This window comes from Vulpes lagopus, chromosome 4 (genome assembly GCF_018345385.1).
Source record: "Vulpes lagopus strain Blue_001 chromosome 4, ASM1834538v1, whole genome shotgun sequence".
NCBI lineage: Eukaryota > Metazoa > Chordata > Mammalia > Carnivora > Canidae > Vulpes > Vulpes lagopus.
Window position 1 is genome coordinate 56,575,266 of NC_054827.1, and position 25,547 is coordinate 56,600,812.

The window sequence follows — 25,547 nt, forward strand, 5'->3', positions numbered from 1 at the left end:
TTGTAGAGTTTATTAATTAGTAAATGATAATTTAGAAGTAGACAGTAATCCATAGAAAATAAAAGAAAAGGATTAAGGTCAGAAACTTAAGACTGTCTTGCTTCAAAGGGACACTAATATGAATAAGAATGAATGACAACTTAGGAAAGAAAAATATTTTCTTAAAAAAAAAAGAAAAATGCTTTCTTGGATAAATATGGATCAACCCATAAGGACCATAATTTGTAATCAGTAAAACAGGAAATACTAAACTCACATCACAGGCCAACTTAAAGAAAAAGAAAAACATAAGGAAGGAAGCAAGGCAGGGAGGAAAAGGAGAGAGAGAGGAAAGAAGCTTAAAGAAACAAAGGTGAGTGGGTGACGGGCACTGAGGGGGGCACTTGACAGGCTGAGCACTGGGTGTTATTCTGTATGTTGGTAAATTGAACACCAATAAAAAATAAATTTATTAAAAAAAAAAAAGAAACAAAGGTGGAAAAAAAAGAGACCATGAGAAAACCCAAAGAGGGAGATAAAAAGAAGAAAGAGGGGACGAAATTAAAAAATGACACGTGAAAAGAGAGAAAGAGATATCAGATTCAGAAAGGCCAAAAAGGAGAAGAAATAGGTAAGAAAAGGGTAGAATAATATGTACAGAAATTCACAGGTGTATCAGGTGTATGAAGACACCTTAATTAGTAAAAAGACTTGATGAAAGACAGATACACAGGCAAAAGTGGAGGAGAACAAATCTTAAAATATATATTGTTTTGATTTAAAAGTAGTATTAGTTAGCTGCTAGATTTTCACAATTTTCCTTTTTTAAAAAAAATGTAGTATGATTGGCATGTAACCTCTTAGTTTCAGGGGCACAGCATAATGATTTTATAAATGTATATACCACAAAATGATCACCACAATAAGTCTGGTTAACATGTCTCATCATGCATAGTTAGAATTTTTTTTTTTTTTGTGATGTGGACTCTTAAGATCTACTCTTAGCAACTTTCAAATATGTAATACAGTATTGCTAGCTATAATGGTTTACTTATAGTATAACTGGAAATTGAGACCTTTTGATACTCCCATCCCCTGCCTCTGGGAACCACCGGTCTGTTCTCTGAGTCTTTGTGGCTGCTCTTTTCATTATATGAAAAGAGGTTATGGTCATAACAGAGTTGGTAAGTTACTATAGGTTATCAAAACTTTTGCTTAAAGATGCCAAAGTAATGAAAATTTTAATCCATTCCTTTTCTATAAGTCACTAAAAACAAACAAGTAAAAAATATATATAGGTAGAAAATCATGAAACAAGAAATTGGCCATAACCAAATAATAATTATGATGCGGGCCAGCCGAGTACTAGGAAATCTGGAACAAACTGTGTAAGAGAAAAGAAATAACACGTATGTTCCTAGATGTCAAGAAGATACAATATTCCCTAAAGGAAGTGTCCTGACATTGAGAGATCAACTTGAATGAGAGGAAGTAGAGTCACAAAATATTATTTCCTTAGAATGTTTAATAGGGAAATATGACTGGGGAATTTTATACCCAGAGAATCTAGGCAAGTCAGGTTACCTCAAGCATATAACCTCTTTGGGAACACAAATGATACAGTGTAATCAACAATGAGATCCTTGAAGGAAGGAAAGAAAGAAAGAAAGAAAGAAAGAAAGAAAGAAAGAAAGAAAGAAAGAAAGAAAGAAAGAAAGAAAGAAAGAAAGAAAAGAAAGAAAGAAAGAAAGAAAGAAAGAAAGAAAGAAAGAAAGAAAGAAAGAAAGAAAAAGAAAGAAAGAAAGAAAGAAACCCTTGGTCAAATGCCTGGTGCTACACAGTGAATCCATTTAAATATACCATAAGTAAACAATGTAGGAACTACAGTCGTAGAACAGAGTATAGATTTTATAGATGCAAGAATATAAAAATACCAAATTGTGGGAATTAAAAGATGTACGACTTCTCCCCAGCATTTCAGAACAGGGGGCCACTAGACACTGTAACTTTGAATGCAAATTTATCTTGCCTTTGCTTTTTCAAGGAAACCATCTCTTGCGAAGAAACCAGAAGTTTTTTTTTTTTTTTTTTCTTTGTGGTTGTTCTTATTCAAGTAGTTATATTGAAGTCTTTTTTGTCTGTTTGTTTTAAGATAGTACAAGATGCCACTTTGAATTATTTAGAGCTATTTACCTATTTATCTATTCATATATGTAGAGTAACGTATCTGAAATTAAACTTGTAAAAGTTAACTTTATTTTTTTAACCCAGAGGGTGAGAATTGAAGAATGTCTTCACTTTCTTTATAATAGGTTTCTCAATTTTTAATAGAATTTTTTATATAGAATGTATATTTTTTATAGAATATTTTATAGAATATTTTTATAGTATCTTTTTTATAGAATGTAAATGTATATTCCTACGTATTTATGTACAAAGATCTATAGATACAGTGTATTTCCAAAAAAGAAAGTTATTTCAAAAGCAAAAGAGTATAAACAAAATTTATGGTTTTTCTAGTTGTTTGACTAAAAGCTTATCTCCATTTGACTATTGATATGATACATTGTCATGCATTAGGATGAAGGTATGGTGCAGTAGTTCGCAGGGATGTAAGTTCAGATTTACACTTGCTTCTTGCCCATTTTATCAACATTGGCCGATTCGTATCAACATTCGTTATTCTGTGGCTTTAGTTACTTTTTGGCTCCCAAAGATCCCTTTTCTTATCAGTGGCATATTGTGTATATTTGCATATAACTTCCTCCCCTAATCCATCATGTCCTATCTACCAGTTTAGGACTGTCACACAACTGGTTATATCTGTACTCCTCATGCTGCACTAGTTCTGAATGTACATGCAGGACACCCCGTGCAGGGCTAGCCTCAACCCTAGTTGATGACCTCAGTATGGGTCAAGGTAGCAAGCATCAGAGAGGAGGGTTATTTCCTTTCAAAAAAAAAGGGGGGAAAAAAAACTACATATAGTTATCTTCATAATAAACAGAACTTTATTTTTCTCTTATAAAGTTCATACGCAAATGCTCTTTGGAGAGAAGCCAGGTTGACTGAAATTCATACTAAAGTATAAATGGCTAATAATTCACATTGATCAAGAATAGATTCTTTTGTTAGTGTAAAATATTACACACTTCAAAGGCAGATAAATGCGGCAGAAAATTGCAAAGAATTTATTTATTTATTTTATTATTTTATTTTATTTTATTTTTTTAGTTTATTTTATAAAAGTAATAAATATATATATTATATAAGATATATATCTCTTTCATATATATTTATAGACATTTATATATTTATATCTATATATCTATATAAAAATATATGTTGGTGGGCATATATTTTCTTCACTATTGGCAAGAATCATGTAATGCATACACTATATAAGCGTCTGAGAGCAAGAAGATCATATACCAACAGAGAAGGATGAAATAACATAATTTAGCAATTATACAAATACGGAAAAGAACAAATTCAATTGAGCATTATGTTGATTAACATTACTTCAAGTTTTATGATTTATTTAAATGATTTTCCTCAAATACATTTTGGAGAGATTGAGGTTTTGAAAACATAGAAAGTCAGAGTATAATGCAAATATACATTCAGATGACAGATTGACATGTATGTGAAAAAAAAATGAGTTTAGTTTTTGGGTCCCCACAGTACAAATCCATCTACTACAACCTTGATGGCAGGGGCCAGTTTATGACAAAACTGGGGGGAAATGGAAACTCCACATGTCATTGTACCATGTCCTTTGGAGCCTACTATTGCTCTACGTTTTAGGTTTTTGCTTGTTTGTTTTATAAAAATACCAACCCCCTGTGATCTGTCATCTGGATCTTTCTCTCTCCCTGTTCTTAATTTGCTACAGGTGTCCCAGTCTTGTGTCATTCCACATCCATAGCAATTAAATGGGTTAGTCTATCTGAAGATTAGCAAAGATACAAAATCTTCGAGAGCCTCATAGGAGGAAAACACTACCTTACATTTACATAGTATTTTGCAGATTATAAAATGTTGTAAATGTCCCTTGATCTTCACAACAACCTTGATAGATAGAATGTCAAGTTAGCAATGCCAGGTCATTTCTTCTGCCAGACTTTCAACAATCCAGTTCACCCGCCTTTGTAGAAATCATCCTCTTTCTACTGCCCCAGGGGGATGGCCATTCTGTCTCATGGTCCTCTTCTCCCTCCAGTGACCACAGATTAGAGATTTTCATGCTCGATTTTGCCAGATGAGGCGACATTGGTGCTGCACTGGAATTAGCCCAAAGACTGAACCTAAAAAGAGCTGGAAGATATAAGCCAAGTTTGATTCATGCCTCTACGGCCAGAGCAACTCAGTCATGAAAGCTCAGAGTTTCTTGAGTGATAAGGATCTTGAATACTTTTCTTTCCTTCCACCCTCTTATCACTTCCTTTTCCTCAGGAGATCCTACAATACTCACTGCTCTTCAGAGACTTCCTTTTAGATTTGCTTCCTGGATATTCCTTCCATTTTAGGAACCTGTCATCTTCTCTATTAAACCGAAGGGCAGAGAGGTGTGGTGGGGGTGGTGTTTTGAGGATATTTATCCTTTATTTCTTCCAGCAGGGAGAACAGATTGCATTTGTAAGCCACATAATTGATAATCACTTCTGGGAGGAATATGTGTATAATAGACATCTGGAAAGGCTGCTGGAACAGATCTCTTAATGTCCACACGTGTATCTTAAAAAGAACTACGGTCTTTACCTTCCCTTAAAAGACACCGCTGAAGTTAATAATTGCCGCCATGCCTGGAGAACTTGGCTTGGTCAAATCATTGCCTTCATCATTTTCTGCCTCCTGTTGGCCAAGGGGGAGCTTTAGTAATTAGCAAAATCCCGACCTCCTCTACTTAGACGTCCGTGCTTACACATGTTCCAACACCTCTTTGAGGCTCCTGAGTGGCTCCGCAAATAATCTACCTCATGGCTCCTCAGAGGTCTTCCCTGCTTCTGGAAAAGAAACTTCTCTTTATTGCACCCTCAATTCTCCTGTCCCTGAATTACATTTGTAAAATACCACTTCTTCTTCTACTTTCTTTTCTTCCCTGTTCTGCTTTAAATACTAAAAGGATATGTCACTACTAATTAAACTGTAACTGGTACACTCTGAGTTGGGAAAGTGACCACAATGCTTCTGGGAGGCCTCATTTTGCCAGCAATGCCTTCTACTGGTGCTTTTCTGCTCTCTCCAGAACCTGACCCATTCATTCCTGTTCCATACTGCCCCTCCTGGAACCAGTGCCTGCCAGATCTGAGAGTATTCTTAGCCTTTATTAGGAAGCTCTTCCCTTAGGCTGTAACATCAAGGCCTAAATTATTAAATAGACTGAGTTCCCAATTGTTGAACTTTTTTTTTGGAAGATTTTATTTATTTGAGGGGGTGTTGGGGGAGGAGAGTGAACAGAGGGAGAAGCCTACTCCTCAATGAACAGGAAGCCCATCGCTGGGCTCCATCCCAGGACCCTGGGATCATGACCTGAGCTTAAGGCAGATGCTTAACCAAATGAGCCATCCAGGCGCCCCCCGATTGTTGAACTTCTGTCCATGTTGGCAGATTCCACTCCACTATTTCCCCTCTTTCTCTCCTCCAGCCTCTACCACTACTGTTTCTCTTAATCTCCTTTTCCTACTCAACGAGCATTGGTGTGAATTCATTAGTCATAAATGTTACATTTTCTAGGAGAATTTGCCCTTAAAGAGGAGATCCTTGAGAGCAGAAAAATCTAGAGGATTGATTTTCCAATGTAGCACTTTAGACTATTTGCCATTCCTCTTTGGACTGGCCACAGTTCTTCATCTTTGAATTACTCTCCGAAAAACCCCTGCTGACTTCTCCGGCTCTGATGCAGTGCTGAGCAGTGAAGAGAGAATGACTTGAATTCATGTGTAACTAGATTCCAATATGGAATCAACCAAGGATGAGCATAGTATCCGTCACTTATAAATCTTTTTGCATCTCCATTTCGTAAATTCTGTGTTCACTATACAACATCTCATCCAAACCAGGAACTTTGACAGTGCAAGAATTCTATAATAATTATGCAAGAGTGATCTGGAAGGTACGGGCCCCTTATTTATATTTTAAAATGGAATCACTTATATACTTTAGCAGAGCTGTTATGAAGACTAAGTGAAATAATCTACACAATATTTGTTGTAATGAAATATTACTTTCTTTCCCACCAATTGCCCTCAACTTCCAAAAACAAGAGTGTAGATATTAGTATTTCAAAGCAAGTGAATACATTTGTCTTAACAAATGCAAGACCTCCTGGGACACCTGGCTGGCTCAGGAATTGAGCCTCTACTTTAGGCTCAGGGATGCAATTCCCCATCCGGCTCCCTATAGGTAGCCTGCTTCTCCCTCTGCCTGTGTCTCTGCCTCTCTCTGTGTGTCTCTCATGAATAAATAAATAAAATCTTTAAAAAACAAACAAACAAGATCTCCCTGCAGAGTGATTGCTAGAATTTGCATATTTACCAACGTGTGTATGGATTTCCCCTATCATCATCTAAGAAAAAAAAATCATAATAATTGAAATATTTAAAAATAACATTTTAAATAATTTTAATAAGTTTTGCATAACCAGACTGCTGCTTACATTAACTTAAATATTCCCCGAGTCTTTTCTCTTTAAATTCCTTTCATTTCAAATGAGTTTATGCCAGTGATTTGCGTTATTTTGTTCTGATTACCTTTATATGATTTGAACTAGATCTTAAAAGAGTCCAATATAATACTTATTTATTAACTTTATGATCCTCAGAAAAGCCAAAAATAATTATTCTGGACATTAGAGAGAATAAAAAATATTTTTCCTCCGTTACCTAAGAAATTCTGTTTTTAAAAATCAGATTTTAAGTGATTTTCTCTAAAGTCATCAGTAGGTTTGTGTATTCACTTTTCCAGTTGGATGAGAGTTCTCATCTAACTAACATTGTAAGTTTTAATTTATTCTTTTTATTTTAATTCATAAATATAAATCAAAATTTTGGCTTTAGTGGGAGCTTTAAAAAATTCAATGTGCAATACAGGATACATTTGTATCCTTGACACTTGTTAAAAAATGATAGAATGTTGAAAGCAGAGTCACCAGGGAATGACTCATAAATTTGTTTAGACATGCCTTTTTAATTTGCAAATAATATTGCTGTGTTTTTGCTGTGGCATCATATTTTATAATGTTGGAATTTTAATACCTTCTTTTGTGTTCCCCAAAGAAATCTATGTTGGGTTTTGTAGAATTTCCCCTAGAACACTGTTTCACAAGATGTGTGATGTTAGTATGTGCTATGAACACACACATACACACATTTTCACAATAAAACCCTCTGGACAAACATTGTGTTCTGGGATCTTCCCTGGGGGAATCAGAGAGACCTTCTTGGCCATGCAATGGATCTTTGAGTCCAGCAGAAGACATTTTCACTTTAGGAAATGCTTTTCAAAATGTAACCAGTCTACCTGGTTAACCAGTCTACCTGGTTATAAACAAACAGAGTTTGTTTAATACACTCAGAAGTACAGGTATGTCCCAAGAGTTCAGTATCTTTGTAAAAATACTATGTTTACAGGCTCTTTGGTTATAGTGTGACAGATGATGGATTTTTGTAGAATTAATTGGAAAAGGGAGTTTTCAGTTTTGGGGCATCTGAGGTGAGCAATTTTTAGTTAATTATTTTTAGGAAGCTGCTAGATTGCTGTGTTTGTAGCAAATATCTTAAAATGTGCCACTGAAGGGTGCCTGGGTGGCTCAATCTGTTAAGCATCCAAGTCTTGGTTTCAGATTAGGTCATGATCTCACAGTTGTGAGATCGAGCCTCACATCAAGCCCAGCATCGACCTCCACGCTCAGCATGGAGTATACTTGAAGATTTTCAATCCCTCTGCTCCTCCTCTCTCAAGTAAATACATAAATATTTTTTAAAAATGTGCCACTGAGAAAATCATGGGGTAGAATGAACAGTGCTATTCCAGTAACCATTGCTACCATCTTTGAAATGGCCCTGGGTTATTAATTCTCTAACATTCTCTTTCATCACACTATCAATAGTCGATTGTGTAAAAGAGTAGGACATTGTGAAAAATCAATTCAGAGATTTATAATATTTTTAATACATTCTTTATAATTTCCCTTTACATGAAATATTGAAACCCATGCTATTTGGTACTTGTCCTATAAAGTTTAGGACATATGGAGTGGGAAAACCACATCTGTACTAACAAAGAAAGATATTTAAATAAATATTTACTTTGAGAAGATGTACAGAATAAATATATCTCTGTAGATTTCTTGGTGCAGAATTAGAGAAAGTAGGTTTCCCTTCTGCCTTTGGGGAGATCTAGGGCCACCTCCTCTCTTCACTTAATTGTCCCAGTTACCTCACTTCTGTCTTGAGAAACTTGGACTCTTAGACTAGATTGTCTCCCGGTACCTGACCTTGTAGCCAGGATTGATCAGAATATCTTGGTTTTTGTCTTAATGGAAGATTAAGACTGCAGATTAAGACTGCAGATTCTTACTGGTCCACACTTGATCTTCTGCGCATGGACAGACTTTCTATTAAATAATATTAAAAATAACCAGGATATCTGGGAAGAACTACTTCTCCAAGTTTTTATAAGTTGAATATTTATTTCCAAGCCATTTGAGAATATATGCCAATTTTATGTTTTGGAGATTAAATGCTTAATTACCCTTTTGATATTTGCTAATTTTATTTCAAGAGAGGCCTTAATATTCTTCACCTCTCTGCCAAGAAGGGGGAGAATTTATGTGAATGATTTGTACCAAATCTGACGTATTCACGTTAAAATAGAATTCTTCACACAATCTCCAGGCATTTCTCTAACATAGTACTGCACACATGTTCAACTCTCAAAGAATATTTTCCAAAGGAATGAATAAAATATTGAATCATATTTATTGAACATATTATTCTGCTTCTTTTAAACTTAAAATGCCCGTTGCCTCTACGTTGGGATGACTTGTTAAACCAAGAGTGAGTATTCAATAACAATTTTCAGTTTCCAAAAAAATTATCTCACAAGTTATTTAATCACTGATGTAGCCACCTTCAGGTCCACATGATGATAGGTAATAAATAACAGTAGCACACATTGTTATCATCGTCGTAAATTAAAATATTATCAGTTTTTTAGAGTATACATGCACAGCAGTTGGGAAGTGGCCCCCGGGTATCGATATTCTCCCAATGCTTTCAAAATTGGGGGACATCACCAGGATAATGATATCGAACTAATAAAGCATGCCCCTCTTATCTCAGAATCTTCCTTTCACAGGTGAGGCTTCCAATTTGAGCTCTTGCATCCAATTGATAGCAGGTGCCTTTGGGCAACAGAACACATTCTATCAGTCCTTATTACCTTGTGTGTGGCTCATAAGGAATATATTCTGTGTGCTGGTTGTAGCAGTGTAAACAAAAAGAAAAAAACAAAGGCCAGGAATGAGCAGGGTGTGTCCAGGAGTCACTGTTTGGGACACTCACATCAGCGGATCATCTAAAGGATGTTCCCAGTGAGGGGCTCTGTACAGGATCCATGCATTCAACCAGGCCTGGACAAAAACAATCACACATATGACAAATATGCTTCGAATCCTATGATTACATTTCCTCTCTACCAGATTAGTGGCTCTCCATCATTCTTCAGTATCTATAGTAACCCCCCTTTATCTGTGGGGGTTAAATTCCAAGACCGCCAATGGATGCCCGAAACAGTGAATAGTGTGTGTGTGTGTAACATATATAATCTTTTTTTCCACTCATACATACCTAATAAAATTTAATTTATGAATTAGGTGTAGTAAGAGATTAACAGCAATAACTAATGATAAAACAGAACACCTATAACAACGTACTGTAATAAAACTCAGGTGGATGTGGTCGCTTTCTCCCCAAAGAGCTTCTTACATTGTCCTCACCCTTCTTCTTCTTGATGATGGGAGATGATAAAATGCCTGGGTAATGAGATGAAGTGAGGTGAATGACGTAGGCATTGAGACTTAGTGTTAGGCTAGTAATGAACTTCTAGTGACATGTCAGAAAGAAGACACCTACTTCCAGTCAATGGTTGACCATAGGTGACTAAAACCACGCAAAGGGAAACCGTGTCCTGGGAGGACTCCTGAATTCTTCCGTGAATAGAGAAAGTTCTGTGGGCTTTGCCTATTTGCTTCCTTCCCCTATTTCATTCAAGAAGAGGTGGGAGTGGGGAGGGGGAAACAGGCCAAATCATTTCCAAAGCCACTGAGAGGATTTAATTTAGCAAAGGCTCTATTAGCAACCTGGTTAGGTCATACTTATTAGAATGAATTAGACCCTTGTCTTAATACCTTTAGCAAATTAATGACTCTTTTCACACATTTTTCTTTGAGAAGAGTTAAAAAAAAAATAGAATTTCCTCTCTTTTATACTCGTGCCTTCCAAAACTAATTCTAAAAATATTGCCACTAATAACAATTCAAAGCAGTTTAGCCTATGTCATCCTCCTGCCTCTTCTATATGCTGCAAATGAGCAATCAACATTGTTTACTCTCGCCTTGCTTTAAAACCAAGATATATGTTTGACACGAATACTGCCGACAATAAACCATGGCCTTTAAGACAGTCTACTTATATTGTTCTTGCCTCTTTAACATTGAAACATAAACTCAAAATGTAGAAAGCTTTACTCCTCTGGTTTTTAACCCAAAGGTCACTTCTATTTGGCTTTTTCTTAACTATTTTTGTTTTCTTCACAATACAGGGAGCTCATGTTGTCTGGTTCTTATTTCGCTTTGATTTTCTTCTCAGCAGCTTCTGAGAGGAAGAGACTTTAGTTCCTTTGTGTCTGTTTTCCCACTTAAAAAGTGGTGAGCGGTGCTATTTAATTTCGGTTGGAGGAGCTTCATCTAGATTATAACTGTTACCTCCGTATCACCAGACATCTGCAGTCAGGAAGACTGTTCTAGCACCAAAGTGAATTATTTTGTATTAGAAGGTTTGTGCCTGAGCATATGTATGGACAAGGCATAATTACACATTTTATAGATTTTCCCCTACTCAGTTTCTGGTAGATATGTATTTTAGTGGATTGTTAATTTGAGTTTTGTGTTTGTTTTGCCTTCACATGATGCTCAGAATACTAGATAAGCCTTACGGGCTCCACCGTCAAGGTGATGAAAACCCTTTATTTCCTTTCCTCCCTCCCTGAGTGTTCTGAAGAGAGGTTGAAACCACATGCTTCTGTAGTTTCTATGCTTCGGTGATATTAGTCATTCATGAGTGATTGATAGAGCTTCTTCTTTTTACATTTTGATAAGGCCATGCATTTCCATAGGGCCAAGTAGGATTCCCAGAAGGAAGATGATTAATCCGAGCTCTGAAATAGTACCAACCAGAGGGAGATTTAGACACGGCAGGGATGATGACCCTTTCTCATCATGGAAGGGCTGCCGATTCACAACAAATGAGTCGCAGGGCGGCCAAGAAAACCAGGGCTTGTCCCTTTTGCCTGCCCCATCCCAATCTTTCGCAATATTAACCTACAAGCACTTCCCACCGGCCTCTAGATTTTTATTATATAGACTGTTCTACAGATATGACTTCAACGCGCTTATGTTGCTTGTCCTTCAGTAGGGAGCCTGGATGTCACCTTTCCAACAAGTTATCACTGATGGCTAGACAGGGTATCCCTCTCCGTTTCTCAAGGTGTATTTTTTCTATCTTAGAACTTAGCATACAGCACTGTATTGTAGATGTTTTTGCTTGATCACATGAGGCTGGGTATGAGTTGACACAAGCCCTGTGTCTCATGCCTCTGTGTATCCCCAACATGTGGTGCCTCACACGGAGTAGATACTCACAGACATTGAAACCAGTGCTGGCAGGTACACATTCTCTTATTCCTAGAAAAACCCTGGGAAAGAATTTAGAATAAGTTCAGTTTTACGGATAAGAAAACCTAAATTCAAGAAAATTTAGACTCCTGCCCAAGACCACAGCTAAACGAAAGGAGATTTGGGCATTTGAAACAATCTCTACTGATTTCAAATCACTCAACTGTTCTATTCTCCACACGTCCTCCCTGCCTATGTGAGTTTTTCTCTAGGAAAAATTGGAATAATATTTGAGTTGGCTACAGGGTATAGCTAAAGTTTTCCCACTGGTGTCTTAGAACACAAACAGACACATTTCTCTATTTTATTTCTGAGAAGTAGACACTGACTTTGTGATGTCTTTGCATGCTTATTATCTTTGTTTTAAATAAGCAAAGAGAAATACAGATATTGCTTTAAATATTTTCCTATAAAATATTTTCCTATAATACATTTTAAAAAGACACATCTTTTTTTTTTTTTTTACACTAAAAAACTAGTCAAACCTAGTCTTCTTCAGTGTTGTTTCCGGATTTGTATAATATGAGCTGGTAGGCAAAAAAGATGTAATTGTACTTGAAATATTATATATGTGAGAACAGCAAAGATTGGAACAAAACAATGACACCAGCATTCTGTCTCCCAGGAAAGAAGTGAAATGAGAGAAAAACCACTGATGTGCAGCGCCACTGTGCTAGCAACTGACAGAAGCAATATTTTTTTGAGTCACTAACATTCTCAATATTCAAAACGCACACGAAGAAAAAGCAGTAAGTCAGTACAAAGTGAAAGGAAATGAATAACAGAAATAAAACTCCACCACACAATAGAAAATGCCTGAGATTTGAGATCTGCTAGAGGTGCCATAAACTCAATCTTCGCCAGGTCTGAGATGGGGATAATCTGGCATCAATAATGACAACATCCCAGTGTATGATCCTTATCAGTGACTGAATGGTTCCTTCCATTCCTCCCAGTGAAGGATTCGGCCTTGTTACATTTTACCCTTCATTTTGTTTCCGTTTAGTAGGACGACCGTACTTGCTGGCAACCTGTAGAGACTTGCAAGGGAAGTGATCCTATTCCCCCCATTGCCTAATCTTCTTATAGCAGAATAAATAAAACAAAGACTACTTGACTGACTATTTCAAAGTTATTATCTATCTTCTCTACATACTATCCAAGACTTAATCATTTATGACGGGAAATAATTTTCAAAGAGAATGTCAGAGAAGCAATACGTGCCTTTTTTCAGTTCAAGCTATCCTATTTGAATATTCACGATTAAGAGAGAAATGTGAACTAAATAGTCGTATTTTGAACAACAAACAGTGTTAAATGGTTTCCTGGCCAAAAGACTAGCCCTAGCTGAGCATGAGACATGAGAAAGGAGAGAGGCTTTGTAACCCGCCAGCAGCCTAACCTCTTCCCAGGCAGGAGTGCCAGAAGTTCAGTGACTATCAGGCTGGGGAGGAAACACCCAGACGGCCCAGTTTTAGTGATGCTTCTTGGATATATCCAAACAATGCAATTTTTGCAAAAATACTGCTTTACTACATGATTAGGTCAGTCAGGAATTTCTCTACACGGGTCTGGAGGCAGGCTTTGGTTCCCTTGGGCCATGGTCCAGCTTTCTATGGTTCAGCATGAGGAGAACTTTAGGTAGAAAGGCTCAGAGATGCCAACCAGGCCCCTCTGTGCTCCTAGTAATGCCGGGAAGGAGTTCTCAGAGCAGACAAGGCATCCACTCAGTGAATAAACCAGAGAGAACAAGTGCTAGCCTTTAGTTGCAATTCCACATTAATTTACTGTGAGTTCTTTGGAACTTTTCGTACTGATATGACATACATTTGGAAAGCATCAGTTCTCCTTAGCAATTCATCAAAAACGTGGCAAGGATTGACCAAGGAGAGCCAGACAGGCAAGATGTTTTGTCAGCAGCCTGAAACATGTTAATCAGCTTCTGGAACGCCAAGAATTTAAATTCAAATAGATTTCTCACTAAGACTACAATCTAAAACCCTGTGATTCTATTTCTGTGTATTGGATTAGTCAAGATTTAAAGTTCACTTTGTTCTCAACTCATGGGGATCTCCCCCTGCCATTTTTTTTCTTTGTTTGGATGGCTTAGCTCGTGCAGAGAAAAAGTGGGATTCATGCTCTCAGGCGCTCTCAAGTGTTATCTGTGCTAGTTTCACACTCAACAGTGGGAATAACAGAAGGCAGAAATGAGGAAATAAAAATCCTGTTGTCGAATGAGAATTCTACATCTCACTGCCGAATGGACTAGTATAGTTATTCATATTTCAGGCACCTCAATTAGACATTCATTATTCATAAACACTTATGTAACTCTGAGTTATTCAGGCTGAGAGAGAACATTAGCAATCTTTCTTTTTTATTACTAAGACATCCTGCATCTAAAGAAGTAACAAAAAAGAATGTAAAATATGTATATATATATATATATACACACACACATACCTGTGTATGTATGTAAAATATATACATATGTGTGTATATATAAATATATATAAAAATACACACACACACACACACACACACCCTGTCTACTGCATGTAGATCTAAGTTTTGAACTGTAAGCATAATACCTCCAACAAAACAAGGCTAACTTAGTACACTTGGCTGTCTTTTCAAAGAACCAATCTGGACAAATGGGCTAGCACCAATTCTATTAGACTGGTAATATGGATGAAAATAAAAACATTGATCTTTTCGGCCCTTTCAACCGGTTCTAATGTACAGTGACACAGGTCAAGACCTGGAAAGGCCTAGTAGACAAGACTAAGTAAATATCCAGATAAGACTTGAAATGGTGTTCAGCTTAGAGGGAATGAGAACCCAGTCATTCAACAAACCTGTACTGATCTGAACACATATCAGCACTGAAGATTCATGTGTGTGTGGGACTTAAACATCTAAAATGTTGACAAGGGAACTTTTTTAGGAACTCTGAGATCAGGTCATCCTTATGAGGAGGGGCACTGTGTGTCTAAAGTGCATTGGCAAGTATTGACAGCTCCAAATTTGAAGAAGGCTCAGGTGGGATCAGAGCATAAATCAGAAGTGTATAAGCACTGGTCTTAATGAAGATGATTATTTTATTATTTTATTTTATTTTATTTTATTTTATTTTATTTTATTTTATTTTATTTTATTTATTTTATTTATTTGACAGAGAGAGAGAGAGAGAGCACAAGCAGGGGGAGTGACAGGCAGAGGGAGAAGGAGTAGGAGAAGCAGACTCCCCATGGAGCCGGGAGCCTGATGAAGGGCTCCATCCCAGGACCCTGGAATCATGACCTGAGCCAAAGGAAGATACTTAACCCACCCAGGTGCCCCGGGAAAATGATTATAGAAGCATTTCTCCACATAGTCCCTGAGGGACCTGAGTTTCCTAGTGGGACAGACAAAAATACTTCCTTCTTCCTTTTCTCCCTCCTTTCTTCTTTACTTTCTCCCCAGCTTCTCTTTTTCTTTATATATTTCCTCATTTAAATATTTATTAAATAGTAACTTGTTTTAGTTCTGTATAAAACAATGAGCTTCCTCTAAACAGCTCGCAACTGAATAACTGGGTTGAGGGTATGGCATGGACATGGGGATTGCCCAAGAATTTCACGTAGCAGTATAGGTATGAAGGTTACTGTGGTATCGTAGAGAACAGATGACCTAACTTGCTGAGGAGAGTTCAGGAATATGTCTTGAAGGAGGTAAAATGCTAATAGAATTTATTGTGTAGAATCTCGTCTAAATAGTTTAACATACTCGAAGGTTTCAAAGTCAAAAACAGTATTTGTTAAAGGGGGATTAGCTGGTAGTTTAGTTTTGTGAGAGTTTTAAGTGAGAGTCAGCATGTGGTAAGAAATATGGATTCAGGTGGATTCTGATCACTAAGATTCTTGATTGTCACACTATGGGGCAAGACAAAACCCCTGGTTTCAGACCAACCGAAACTCATTACCTGTTTTTCCTCCACCTTCAATTCCATTTCGCTATTCTATTATTACCTCAATTCCCCTAGTCTCTTGTCAACACAGCAGCATAAGTAATCATTTGCAAATCAAGAAATAATACTTCATTCTTCTCAGAAATTCTCCAGTGGATTTCTTCCTCACTTCCACACTTTTGGAGGAAAGCCTCCAAAATCCTTATAAGGATTTATCATATCTTGCCTCATTTATCTGCCTGCACCCATTATCTCTCTTACCTCATTTACTAGTATTCTTCTCTCCTCTTCAACTACACAAACCTCCTTGCTGTTTCTTATACTTGCCCTTGGTATAAAAGTCTGTCTGCAGTCCTAGATGCTCAGTTCCTTCAAACTTGCACTCAAATGACACCACCTTATAGAAGTGTTATCTGATGACTTCATAAAAATGTCCCAATGTCCCATTCATTCACTGACTCACTCAATGATGCTTGCCCTCCAATTTTCTCCATGTACTTTTTATAACATAAAGCCTAGACTTGGCTTACAATTCTAAAAAAAGAGAGATGATAAATTCTTAAAATATTTATAGAGAAAAAAACAGTAAGGAAAATGTAGTTGGAGCTGTGTAAGGAAAAGATAACAAAAAGATAGAAAGAGGTAAGAATAAAGGATCTCCCGAGGTTTTGATCTGTGGTGAATCAGAGGGTGAAGCCAATAATATAGATGGAGAAGGAAAGGCGATGTAGGGAAATATTTGGAAATTCAGATATACATATACTAAGCAAAAATTCAAAACAGAAATGTTTGATAATCATATTTAAGAGGTGTTAGTATGTACATGCTCTCTGAAGAAATACTCGGGGTTGAGATATTTCAGAGTTATTTAACAAAGGAATAAGAAGAACTGGACACAGAACACCAAGAAAGCTTAAGGAAGAAAAAGCCTTCAAATAAATTTGAAGATCAAAGAGATATGAGCAGAACAAGAAGAATGTGGTGTCTTTTTGATCATGAAAAGTCATATGCAGCAGAGTGGTCCTGTAATATAAAGAAAATGTAGATTTGTTTGTCAATATGGTGGTCACTTGTGTGCTTTAAAAGAGTGGTTTAAAAACAACAACAACAACAACAACAAAGAGTGGTTTTTTTTTTGTTTTTGTTTTTGTTTTTTTTTCAAAGAGTGGTTTTAGCAGAATTTTGGGGGAGGGATCCAAAGTTTTGTGTGTAGAAGAGTGAATTTAAAGTGAGGAAGTGGAGACAGCACATGTAGAGTAGTACCTTTTTAAGATGTTTTGATGAAAGCAAGAAGAAAATTTAGCTAAATCAAGAGATGGGATATAGCCAAGATGTGTTTTCTTTTTTAATAATCAAGATCTAAGAATATTTTAGAGAAAAAAAAGGAGCCTAGAGAAAGGGAAAAGTTAGTTGAGTGTATAGTCAAGAAACTCGATGATTTGTAGGGTAAGGTTTCAGGGGTCCTAGGGATCTACTATAAGGTGCTATGATATATTATTCAAGACCACTACCTTTAGATTAATTCAGACTTAAGTTAAAACTTTTTCCTACTTCTTATTAGCTATGTAATTTTGGTAAAGTCACTAAACATCTTTCAACTCAATTTCTTCATACATAAAATGAATATAATAGTATCTACCTAATAAGCTTTTTGTAAGGTATAAATGAGATCAGTTTTTGTAATTTGCTTACTACATTACCTGGCACAAGGTCAGCTCTCATGAAATGAAGATGGTTTTCATTATTATCTGTATCAGTATTATTCGTTGGAAGTACAAGTACAGGAGTTAGTCTTAAACAGGTATAAGTGGATAAATTCATCTTCTGATACCGGAGAAAAGAGGTAAGAACTAGTGTGGAGATAAATACATATATATAATAGGAGTTTGTAGATTGGAGAAGACAATGTAAAGACGATCACACTTAATGATTTTAGATTTCTCAATAAAGTTTAAAGGAAACTATGCTGTATGTAGATGGGGAAGGAGTTAAGGGCTTATTAAATTTGGGGGGGCGGTAGTGAGAGTTACAGAAAGCAATGAATGGGTGACGGGCACTGGGGGGGGGCACTTGACAGGATGAGCACTGGGTGTTATTCTGTATGTTGGCAAATTGAACACCAATAAAAAATAAATTTATTTAAAAAATAAAATAATGTGCAGATTAAAAAAAAGACTCAAACCAAATTGCTAAAATGTTAATGGACATGCTTAAGGACACAATTGTTGAAAATCATCAATTTCATGACTTTCAGAGGCAAGAGTCTATAAAATTGTGTGATTTTTCTCTAGCAGTGCTCATTCATGTAGGACTAGAGAAGAAAGAGTTAGGTTGGAGTTCTGGATATATATGATAGGAAGTTCAGCATATTAGGAATTTAAATATGTTCAGAAAGCATTCCTTGAGATTACCTATATTTAGAGAACATAGGCACTGAGAAGCCTTATGTAAGCAACCACAGACCATATATAATATAGCCAAGGGCATGGAAGAACTAGAAGAACAGGTGGTTATCACCAGATAATCATCCATTGCCATATAAAAACTTCAGGGAAATCAGACATATGGGCAATGACTAAGTCCAGGGTGTGACCATAGAGGACGATCAATGGCTTGTGAAAGTCCATTAAGTTGAGGTAGTCAAATAAACATGAGGCTATTATTTTGGATAGGTTATCTGCATGGATACCATGAAGGCAGGTCTTGGGTTCAACAGGAAAATGGAATCAGATTCTAGTGTCTTTAAAAAATTAGAGGAATGGCCAGAAGTTCTGTAGATAACAGCAAGTGTTAGAAAGTAGTAGAACCTAATGGCATTAGTATCCATAGACAAGAATTTGTTGTTGTTACTGTTTCACTTGAATGTGTTTCTAGAAAATGGAGAAAATGACAACCTAAACCATAAAAAGTGAAAGATATTGCTGGTAGACTGTCCTAAGAGTTGCAGAGGAATCACTAGCATTGATAGTGTCAACAAGTGTGTATTTGTAGGCTGTGCACTGTATGGACTCTAAAGGGAATCATCCAGGGGCACCTGGGTGGCTCAGTCTTGGTTAAGAGTCTGCCTTCAGCTCAGGTCATGATCCCACGTCAGGCTCCCTGCTCAAGCAGAGTCTGCTTCTCCCTCTCCCTATGCCCCTCCTCCCCACTCGTGTGCTTGCTCTCTCTCTCTGCTCTCTCCCTTTCAAATAAAATCTTTAAAAAATAGATTAAAAAATAAAGGGAATCATTATAGTCTATGGCAGTGCCATCCTATAAAACATAAAATGAGCCACATAAGTAATTTTGAATTATCCAATAGCCTTATTAAAGAAGTAAAAATAAATGGGTAAAATGTATTTTATGATAGGTTCTATTTAGCGTAACGTGTAAAAATATTATTTCAGTATGTACTCAATATAAGCATTATTAATATCATATTTTGCTTTTTCATACTAAGTTTTGAAGATGTGGTATGTATTTTACACTTACAGCACATCTTAATTTAGAAGATAAATTTTCCTCAGAAGTATGTAATCTATATTTAAGTTTTACAGAAACTCGAGAAACTAGACTCATACCGGTATTGCTCCCAAAATACTTAAAATGCCCTCCAATAACTGAACTGAGTAATAGTTTTTAAATATCTACTTACATTAATATAACTAAAATAAAAATATATAGAAATATATCATTCTCTAGTCTATCAGACGGGCATCAGTGTCACTGGCCACATGTCAGGTGCTGAATGGCCACACATGTTGGTCATCCCAAGTCTTCATGAATGGTGGCTGGAGATTTGTAGTGCATAACCACATGAAGTGACATTGGTCTTGAGGGAGAGTCCAAATTCAGTAAAAGCCAGCTGGAAGCTGGAAAACAATAGAATTGTAACGATTGTGGGGCTGGGGAGAGTGCTATGGGCTTCATGTCAATCTATGGGACTGTAGCATTTTTAACCAGAAAGGTAATAACATCAAAGACAAGGAGCTATCTGCTATTTAGTGTTGGTAGTTCTTCAGAAAAGTACAGGGTTTAGGGGTTCCCTTTGAGTGTCTGAGATTTAGGGCCCAGTACTATCCTCCAGCAATGAGGCATCCATAGGGGCCAGTGGCCACAGGCAGCCACTGGCTCAGGGTTGGATTTCAGGTGCATGAGAGGGATCAGGGAAGCATGCTTTGGAGCTAAGAAAGACTAGACAGTATGTGGATTACATCTCTAGGGAGCTGAAGAGCTTAAGGTAAGGAGTTCTGTTTACTCTTGAAGAAGAAGTAGTCCTGGAAGCTGCCATTCTTTTCCAGAACATATTTTTAACTGACTGGTTCAGTTAAAAATTCTTGAAATTTTTCTCAAGAATTGAGACTTCTTGAGATTGTGTTGGGATATGTTCATCCAAAAAAATAAAAAAATATTTCATCAGGCCCCAGAAACAGTTGCTGCTGCCACTGTGTGTGTGTGTGGGGGGGGGTGCGGTAAGGATCCAGGATTCCTTGTGTTGGGCAGCTGAAGGCAAATCCTTCTAATGGAACTAGACTTACTCATGGTGTTGGAGGGAATGATACCCCCCTGGGGAAGATTGAACTAAGTGCCTTTGGTAGCCTGTTTCATGGACATAACCCTAACAGTATGGACCCGGATTGGTCACTCTGGCACAGCCTAAACCTTGCCCCTATGTAAACATAATATTGCATTCACATATCGAAACATTGTTGGAACCTCCTGTCTAGTATTATAGTCAAAAAGTTTGTCCAAATCAAGGCATGTGCACAATTTCTATTAAGTTTAAGGGGATTGATGATTAGAAGGTGACAGGAGGACATTATTTAATAATTATGAGGGAATGCATTCTTTATCAAGGATAATGTACCTCATTAAAAATAAAAATCATTCAATTATTTCTCTGCTGAAAAGGATGTGTCATAAATAGCATGACCCTAGAAGACATCAGGCATGATTTAAAGTTCCAAAATGGAGATTAAAGTATTAATAGTCATGGGGTAGATAACAATCTTGCAGAGGTGAGAACTAATAATCACATAGATTAAATAATTTTCTCAAGGTGCCACAGTCATATATGTTGGAGCCAAGATTAAAATTGAGGTCTACCTGATTTAGTGTTTTTTTTTTACAATGGGAATTTGTCTACAATTTGGGGTGTCCCAAAGCAACTATAGTAAGCCACAGATGGCATAATATACTGTATCAATTAATCATCCAGAAAAAAATAAATCACCTAAAATAATAGCTGAAGTCTATCCCAATGCCATTTTATAAAGCAAATGCATAACTAAAAAATAACCAAAAAAGATGAAACCAAGTATCTGTTTGAAAAAAAATTAATTGAAATATCTTGAAAATATCTATTTGAAAGAATTTAGTCATATGTGTTTTTTTTACCCTATTACATCATACCTTATATATTCATCAAGTTCTGCTCTAAAATCAGCATTTCTGAATATGACCTACAGCTTTATGTGCTAAAGAGCAGTCAAGGAAAGTAGAAATCAAGGACAGCCATTGCCTTTGAGGAGTTTTCAGTGAAAAGTTTGAAGAAAAATATGCTAATCACAGACATAATACATGTATATGAATACAACTATTTTCCCCTAAAGTCTGGACATTGATGATTAAACATATTTTCAAAACAAAAATGATTTCTTATATTATATAGCTTAGAATATAATATTTTTAAAAGGCCCAGTATCCTGGTGATATTTTAAACAATTCAATTCCATATATTGACATTTTGCTAACACTGTGCTAATTATCTCCCTTCTTAGGTCTGACTTCAGTTAGTGTTTTCCATAATACATGTGACTCCACCAATCAACATACAAGGACTAATCACAGTACAAAATATATTACTGCTAAAATGAGGATTCACATGAAAATGGAAGTGTTGTCAGAGAAAACTAGAAAGAGCATGGGGAACGAGATGGAGAAGTGAAGCCAGTGTACAGGTTCCAGCCCAATTCCATGAGCCCTCCTTCAGACCACTCAGGGAAGCTCTGGAGACAAGTCCTATCTCAGAGCTATCTAAAACAGCAGCTAGGAGCTGGCATATTTATACCCCAAATCCTTCAGACTTTGGTTAATGTTCACAAATTTCAGCTCTCCTTATGTTCAGGCAAGGAGAGTCCTGGCAACCTAGGGGCTGCAGACATGGTGCTGGCTGTTACCTAATAAAGTTGAACATGTCCATACCTTATACCCCTGAAATTCCAATGGTGTGAAGGTTTACTAGAAAAATATCCCTTTGTTTGGATCAGAAGATGTGTATAAAATGTACATAGAAACATTGTGTAATAGCAAAGAAGTGGAAACAACCTAGATGTCCATCAAGAGCACTGGTATTAGAAAAAGTAAACTCTAGGTTATATAATGAGGTACTATTTTAAATTGAAAGCAGATGTACCTCAGATAAGCATATTTACATGGAAAAATACAAAAACTATATGGCAGGTTAACATAAGTCATAAGAGAATACACACCATATGATTCCACTTATATAAAGTTTAAAAACAGGTAAAACGGAACAGTACATTATGTAGGAATGTTTGCATATGTGATATAACCATAAAGAAAAGGAAGAGGGGGTGCTGGGTGGCTCAGTTGGTTAAGCATCTGCCTTTGGCTCAGATCATGATCCTGGGGTCTTGGGATTGAGCCCCATGTCAGGCTCCCTGCTCAGCAAGGAGTCTACTTCTCCCTCTGCTCCTCTCTCCTTATCATACTCTCTCACTCACTCTCCCACTCTCTTGAATAAATAAATAAAATCTTTAAAAAAAAAAAAAAAGAAGGCTTAAGTGAAAACACAAATGTTGGTCACTACTGCGATGCACGGAAGGGGATGGTATTAGGAGAAGTACATCTGGAGTTTCAAAGATGTTCGTAATACTCCTTCTTAAGTTAGCTGAGGGGCTTTTTTTTTTTTAATTGAAGATATATTTTTTCTGTTTATATTACTCAAAAAAGTCACTAAAAATCTGTGAGGAAAAACTTATTATCCAAATTAAGTCAGAGAACGGAGAGTAATGGGTTCCCTCTGATTTACTCATTCATAATACATATACCTAGCAAATGTTTGAGTGCTAATTGGGACCCCAAGCTATATTACAAAGTTATAGTCATTAAGGCAGTATGATACTGGCACAAAAACAGACATATAGATAATGGAACCTCAGAAGACACTGAATTACCCAGGTGATCTTGAAAAAAAAAAAGAAAACCTGGAGGCATCATAATTCTGTATTTTAAGCTATATCACAAAGCTGTAGTCAGCAAAACAGTAGGGTTGTGACATGGAAACAGACACACAGATCAGTGGAACAGAATAGAAAACCCAGAAATGGACCCACAGCTATATATGGTCAGCTCATCTTTGACAAAGCAGGAAAGAATTTCTAATGGAAAAAAGAGAGTCTCTTCAACAAATAGAGCTGGGAAAACTGAACAGCTACATGCAAAAAAATGGAACTGCACCACTCTTACACCATACACAAGAATAAATTCAAAATGAATGAATGACCTAAATGTGAGACAGGAAACCACCCAAATCTTAGAACACAGGCAGCAATCTCTTTGGCCTCGGCTGTAGCAAGTTCTTACTAGACATGTCTCTAGAGGCAAGGGAAACAAACACAAAACATGAACTATTGGGACTCCAGCAAGATAAAAAGTTTCGCACAGCAAACAATCAACAAAACTAAAAGGCGGCCTACAGAGTGGGAGAAGATATTTGCAAATGACATATCTGATAAAGAGTTAGTATCCAAAATCTATAAAGAACTTATCAAACTCAACACCCCAAAAACAAATACTTGAGTTAAGAAATGGACAGATAGACATGGATAGACATTTTTCCAAAACAGATATCCCGATGGCCAATGGACACATGAAAAGATGTGTCACATCACTTGGCATCAGGAAAATGCAAACCCAAACCATGAGATACCACCTCATGCCTGTCAGAATGGCTAAAATTAACAACACATGTTGAGTAACAGACGATGGCTAGGATGTGGAGAAAGGGGAACCCTCTTACGCATTGGTGGGAATGCAAACTGGGGCAGCTACTGTGGAGAACAGTATGAAGATTCCGTAAAAAGCTAAAACTAGAACTACTCTACTACCTAGCAATTGCACTACTAGGTATTTACCCAAAGGGCATAAAAATACTGATTTGAAGGGCCACATGCACCGCCATGTTTATAGCAGCATTGTCAACACTAGACAAATTATGGAAAGAGCCCAAATGTCCATTGATTGATGAATGGATAAAGAAGATGTGACATTTATATATATATATATATATATATATGAATATAATATAATAAATGTGGCATATATATAATATAAATATATTTATATTCATATATAATTTTTTTTATTTTTTTTTATTTATGATAGTCACACACAGAGAGAGAGAGAGGCAGAGGGAGAAGCCGGCTCCATGCACCAGGAGCCTGACATGGGACTCGATCCCGGGTCTCCAGGATCGTGCCCTGGGCCAAAGGCAGGCGCCAAATGGCTGCGCCAACCATGTGATATATTATATGTAAGAATATATAGAATATATTATTATATATAATATTCTTATACATAATATATCACATATATATGAATATAAATATATTTATTCTTATATGTAATATAAGAATATTCTTATATAATATATTACATTTATATGAATATATTTAAATATTATATATATGAAAATATCACTATCTAATTATTTAAGAATATAATTTTCTTATGTATATAAAATATCACTATATATGGATATATATAAATATATTATATTCTTATATATATATATACAAAAAATATTACTCAGCCATCAAAAAGAATGAAATCTTGCCATTTGCAATGATATGGGTGGAGCTAGAGTGTATTATGCTAAGGGAGATTAGTCAGAGAATGACAAATACCGTATGATCTCACTCATATGTGGAACCGAAGAAATAGAGCAGATGAACAGAGGGGAAGGAAAAAATAGAGAAGGGGGGAAAACCATAAGAGAAGCAAACCATAAGAGACTCTGAACCATAGAGAACAAACTGAATGTTGATGGAGGGAAGCGGGCAGGGGGATGGGCTAGATGGGTGATGGGCATTAAGGAGGGCACTTGTGTTGAGCACCAGGCATTGTATGTAAGTGATGAATCCCTAAATTCTCCTTCTGAAACCAATATTATGCTATATGTTAACTAACTAGAATTTAAATAGAAATTTGAAACAATGAATAAATGAATGAACAAATAAGTGAATGAATAAAAAGGTACAAGGAATTCTTATAAAAACTCAAGATATGTAGATAAATGACCTCTTTTCACAACAGAGCTCTGTAATTGAAGGTATGATGCAGCAGTGTGGGGACTTCGGGAGTCAACTATGGCTTTGCAGGTTAGACACACACGTGGGCCACTTAAGAGCTGAGTAACCTTGGAAAAGTTCATTAATTTTATGGGACCTCAGTTTCATTATCTGTAAAATGGAGATAACCATGCTAACTGTACCATTCACTTGTGCAGACTGCATGAGTTAATACGTACAGAACGTGAAGCAGAGCCCAGAGACATGGTAAGCGCTTGTGAATAGATAAAGATTCTTTGTACCACACGGGAATTTGATTGCACTGAAAATGGATGGGCCAGTTTCACTTTTAAGAAGAGACTTGTTGGGA

The 25,547-nt window shown here is 36.5% G+C and overlaps 1 protein-coding gene across 1 annotated transcript in view; it reads left to right on the top strand.

Annotated features, from left to right (window-relative positions):
- Window positions 1–25,547, top strand: part of CNTNAP2 (contactin associated protein 2) — a 1,951,553-nt gene that overhangs the window by 569,576 nt on the left and 1,356,430 nt on the right. The window lies entirely within an intron of this gene.